Source organism: Artibeus jamaicensis, unplaced genomic scaffold, assembly GCF_021234435.1.
Source record: "Artibeus jamaicensis isolate MK-2021 breed Jamaican fruit bat unplaced genomic scaffold, CSHL_Jam_final contig_519, whole genome shotgun sequence".
Classification (NCBI taxonomy): domain Eukaryota; kingdom Metazoa; phylum Chordata; class Mammalia; order Chiroptera; family Phyllostomidae; genus Artibeus; species Artibeus jamaicensis.
The window spans coordinates 4727177-4733176 of record NW_026521871.1 but is presented as its reverse complement, the minus strand read 5'-3'; positions in this window follow the sequence as shown (position 1 = coordinate 4733176).

Here is a 6000-nt window from a genome sequence, read left to right as displayed (position 1 = left end):
TGATTTGGACTGGCCACATGTGCCTGGCGGCTTCCATAGGGGGCAGTGCAGACCCAGACAACCCCAGGAAAAATTTAGCCAGTGTAAATGCTCTTGGCAAACTGAAAAGAATTGTGCTTCTAGTACCAGAACCCACTTGAGTGGTAATGAGAAAACCCAGGGTCATAAAGGACCCCCTGCTCCAGAGCAGGAGGGCTCAAAGTTTGGCACCAGGATCCCCTGAAGATGGGGTTAAAATGCAGATTCCTAGGCTTTACCCCCAAATATTTTTTAAACTTATTACTAAAAAAGGAAGTAAACATCTATACGCCAAAATAGAGAAAGTAGAATGTTGTCTGTCTTCCCGTTTTTAATGCCATTAATGTGTTTGTGAGAGAAATTGGGTTGTCACTCTTTGATTTGGCTGATTGCTTTATTTCACTTGTTCTTCTATTCCCCATATTTCATGCACACTGGCATTTATCGCTGGAGAATTGATGAGACTTGAGTCCCAGAGATTCTAATTGGAGCTCCGCGTGGGAAACACCTGGGAGCTTTAAAAATGACAGATACCAGGGATCCTTTCCCCCAGAGATTTTGATTTAATTGGTACAGCTAAATATCTTACAATGTGCGGGACAGTCCCCTTACAGCAATTATCCAGTCCAAAATGTTAATAGTGCCCACCTTTAAGAAACCCTGAGCCAGAGGGATGAACAACCGTGAAGACCCTGAAGTGGGAATTAATGTTAAGCCTGGGAAATAGACAAAAGGTAGGTGTAGATGAAACACGTGAAACATTCCGAGGCCTGGGAGGTGAACAGTGATGAGGGAGACAGAGATGTGAGGGCCAAATCATTCGGGGCCTTGTGGCCGTGGCAATGAGTGCACCTCAGTTGCAGTATGTTAGAATGTTAGAACAGTGAACCTGAACCCCCACATCTGCCTCAAATTATGATTTTAGGTAGATAAAATATTTCCTTTAAGTTCAAAATAAAAAAAGAGTCATTGTTTTGGGTTGCTTTTCCAAGCTCTATGCTATTCCAATAAAAGAAAAAAATTCAGTACAATATTCTTCTGAGAGCTTGAAGAAAAAACTTTCAAACAATTGGTCCCTTCATTCTGTGGATCAACAAAATTTCTGCAGCAAGAGGCACCTGGAAAATGGAATCTTGATTCATCTTGTTTAATCCAATTCTACAGTCTTCTGTCATACATCTCTATGGCTCTTTTGCCCACCCAAATTGCTAATGTGGAAATAAAGACACCTTCATTTACTGAAAACTGGGACATGATGGGTGATGATGTAATGATTGATTTGCCATTGTCAGAAAACTGAGCTGCACATGTTAAAACCTCAGAGAAGAGAAGCAAGACTGAACAAGAACCTGGCTATTAATTGAACAGCAAAACATGAAATAATGTGCCTTTAGAGGTTTTGATGTATACACAAATGTATAGTTTTATCAGCATATTCATATGTGCGTAGTTATCACTCATTTTATCAATCATGCACACTACTAATACTGTTCTCACCTACTGTGTAGAAGAAAACATGTATGGTGTTGGAAGCTAAAAAGAAAAATAAGTCAGAGTTATTGATTTCAAGGAATTTGTGGTTTATAGATTAGATAGCACATAGTGAACAGAGTGCAACATAATCCAGAATTAAAGAAGGGGGGACCACAGACATGTATATTTTCTGTCTGGCTGGCACATATTCTCTTTTTCCAGTAACAACAACTTTATTTTTCTTCAGGGAAAATATTTCCTCATTTTCGGTCCCTGATAATTGGATCTGCCTGACCCTCAGGCTGCCGTGGTGGGCGCATAACTCAGGCCTAGTCAGTCAGCATATTCCATTCCTGTGGCCACACATTGTTCCTGATTCCAGGATGGACACATGACCCAAGTTGATCCAATGAAAGTCAGTCCCATCAAAGAGAAAGCCAGGGTTAGAGTAAATCTAGCCCAGAGTAAGAGACAAGAATTGGAGAGGGGCTAACTCTTGAAAGAACAGGTCAGAACTTCAGAAAAGAGCTAAAGAAAATGGAGGTAAGCAATCTAGATGCAAAGTTCAAAACACTGGTTGTCAGGATGCTCAAGGACCTTAGTGAGGACCTCAGCAGCATAGAATAGACCCAGTCAGAAATGAAGGATACACTAATTGAAATAAAGAACAATTTACCAGGAAACAACAGTAGAGTGGATGAAGCTGAGAATCAAATAAATGATTTAGAACATAAGGAAGCAAAGAATAACCAATCAGAACAACAAGAAAAAAGATTCCAAAAAACCGAGGACAGTGTGAGCAGCCTCTGGGACAACTTCAAGCATCCCAATATTCACATCATAGGGGTACCAGAAGGAGAAGAGAGGAGCAAGAAATTAGAATCTAATTGAAAAAAAAAGAAAGATAAATCTCCTAATTTGGTGAAGGAAATATACATGCAAATTCAGAAAGCACAGAGTTCCAAACAAGATGAATGCAAAGAGGCCAACTCTAAAACAAATCATAATTAAAATGCCAAAGTTTAAAGATAAAATGAGAGAATCTTAAAAGCAGTTAAAGAAAAGCAGTTAGTTACCTAGAGGGGAGTTCCCATAAGACTTCCAGCTGATTGCTCAAAAGAAACTTTGCAAAGTAGAAGGGGTTGACAAGAAATATTCAAAGTCATGAAAAGCCAGAACCTGTAGCCAGGAATGCTCTACCCAACAAAGCTATAATTTAGAATCAAAGTGCAGATAAAGAGCTTCCTAAATAAGAAACATCTAAAGGAGTTCATCATCACCAAAACATTATTATAGGAAATGTTAAAGGGTCTTATTTTTTAAAAAAAAGAATATCAAAACTATGAACAATAAAATAGCAAAACCACATACCTATAAACAGTTGAATTTATAAAATGAACTATGTAAACGAGAAGAACACAGACAGAATCATGGATACTGAGAGCATTTTGATGGTTGTCAGATGGGAGGGAGTATGAAGGAATGGGTGAAGAAGTGAGTGGATTCAGAAGTACAAAACGTAGTTACAGACTAGCCATGGGATGTAAAGTACAGCATAGGAAAGAAGTAGCCAAAGCACTTATACATATGACCCATGGTCATGAACAATGGTGTGCTGATTGCCTGAGGGAGTTGGGGGTGTTGGGTGGAAGGAGTTGAAGGGGGAAAAACTGGGACAACTGTAATAGCATGATCAATAAAATATAATTAAAAGTAAAAAGTTATAGTTCTTTCAGGAAAAAAGCCATTCTAATGGGTGTGTAGTGATATCTTTTTGTGATTTACCTTGTATTCCTGTAATGGATTATGATGTTGAACAATTTTTCATTTATCTATTTGTCACTCATATGTTCTTTGATGAAGTATCTATGCATATTTTATGCTTATTTTTTCATTGCTGAATTTTGAGTTCTTTAAATATTCTAGATATAAGTCATTCTTTTAATACTATCTTTTGTAGAAATTTTTTTTCATTTTTTATTTGGTTATTATTGTTAATAATAATAATCCTCACCTGAGGATATTTTTTCATTGCTTTTAAATAGAGAAGAAGGGGGAGAGGAGGAAGAGAGAAAAACATGCGTGTGAGAGAGAAACATTGATTGGTTGCCTCTCATACGTGCCCTAACTGGGGATCATACACCCCTGGACTGGAATGGAACCCAAAACCTAGGTATGTGCCCTGACTGGAATCGACCCTGCAACCTTTCGGTTATGGGATGATGTTCCAAGAAACTGAGCCACACTGGCCAGCGCTAAAAAAATTTATTTTGATGAAGTCATATTTATCAGTATTCTTCTTTTATGAATTTTGTTCCTGGTATCTTATTGAAGAACTCTTTCTAACTCAAAATCACAAAGATTCTCCTATGTCTTATTCAAAATTTTTAATTGTTTTATGTTTTACATTCAGAGTTATGACCCTTTTGGGGTTAATTGTTGAAAAAGCTGTGAGGTATAGGCTGAGAATTATTTTTTTGCATATGAATATCTAATTGTTCCAATATCATTAAAAAATCTATCATTAGTATATAAAATTGCCTTGGCACTTTTATAAAAATTGGTCATATTTATGTGTATCAGCTTGTGAGTTTTCTGTGTGTCTATACCTCCACTGATAACATACTGACTTGATTAATGTAGCTTTATAGCATGTCTGACAATCAAGTAATGTGTAAGGCTTCCAATTTATTCCTGATTTTCATAATTACTTCGCTATTTAGTTCTTTTTTTGAGGTTAACACTTATTGAGTATTTAACTTGTGCAAGACACTCTACCAAGCATTTCACATGTATTATCCCTATTATCACTGCCAGTCATAAAAGTGGGTGCTGTTACCATGCCTGTTTTACATATCAGGGAATTACATCTATGAACTTCAGGTACCTGTGGTGGGGCACTTTGCAATGTGCTAACCAAGGCTAGGAGGACTCTGGATCCCCACCTCTAATCACTCACTATGCCACCTCCCAGGAGCCCATGAGGAGCTATGACCTCCCAGGAGACCTTTGTCAAAAGTCTCTCTCCAGCCCTGGCTGGTGTGGCTCAGTGGACTAAGTACTGGCCTGTTAACCAAAGGGTCATGGTACAATTCCCAGTCAGGGCACATGCCTGGGTTGCAGGCCAGGTCCCCAGTTGGAGGAGCGCAAGATGCAACCACACACTGATGTTTCTCTCCCTCCCTTTCTCCCTCCCTTCCTCTCTGTCCAAAAACAAACAAACAAACAAACAAACAAACAAAACCTTTAAAAAAAAAAGTCTCTCTGTAGTTCATTTCAGAATGTGGCCCCATTCTGTCACAGTGGTTTGGACACATATAACTGGTTAGCAAAGTTCCCTTCCTCCTTTGCCTGTGGAAACTAGACTTTCGCTTCCAGAACTCATCATTGTAGTTTCCTTGCTTTTCCATAAATTTAGAATCAGTTTGTCAGTCTAGAGAAAATGTCTTGCTCAGATTTTGACTGGAAATGCATTAAACCTATTGATTTATTGAAAATTGACATCTTAATTATAAAGATGTCTCCTAATCCATGAATGTGGTATATCTCTCATCTTTTTAGCTCTAATTTGATCACTTTTAAAAACATATTATAGCTTTCATTATACTGATCCCACATGTGCTTTATTAAATTTTTATCAAAGTATTTCATTTTTGGATGTTTTAATTTTGAATTTCAGTTTTCACTTATTCACTGTTATATATAGACATACAAGTTATTTGTATAGAAAAATCCTGTATCCTAGAAGCTTGATAAACTCACTTATTAGTACTAGGAATGTTTTGTGGATTCCTCGGGATTCTGTATTAGACAATCACGTCATCTGGAAATAGGACAGTTTTCTTTCTTGCTTACTAGTAGATAATGGTTTTTTGTTTGTTTGCTTACTTTTATTGCAATGGCAAGACTTTCAGAATTATGTTGAATAACAGTGATGACTTGAATATCCATTCCTTGTTACCAGTCTTAGGAGCAAAATATTCAGTCTTCTATAAGTAAGTTTGAATTTAGCTGTGGGAATTTTGTAGATGCCCTTTATCATTTTAAGGAACTTCCCTTTCATTTCTAGTTGGGTGAGAGTTTTTATCATGACTGCATGTTAAATTTTATTAAATGCCTTTTCTGCTTTAATTGATGTGATTGTGTAGTTTTCTCAAGTTTATTAGTATAATGGAATATATTACCTAATTTTAAAAAATTAAATTAAGTCCCTGGCCAGGTAGCTCAGTTGGTTAGAGCATCGTCCAGATATGCCAATGGTGCGGGTTGGATCTCCAGTCAGGGCACATATAAGAAACAATCAGCGAATGCATAAATAAGTGGAACAAAAAATTGACGTTTCTCTCTCTCTCCTCTTTCTCTCTGTCTCTCCTCTCTTCCTCTTTCTCTGTAAAATCAATTTAATTTTTTAAATTAAATTTATTGGAGTGACATTGGTTAGTAAAATTACACAGGTTTCAAGTGTATAATTCTGTAATACATCATCTGTATATGATACTGTGTGTTTAC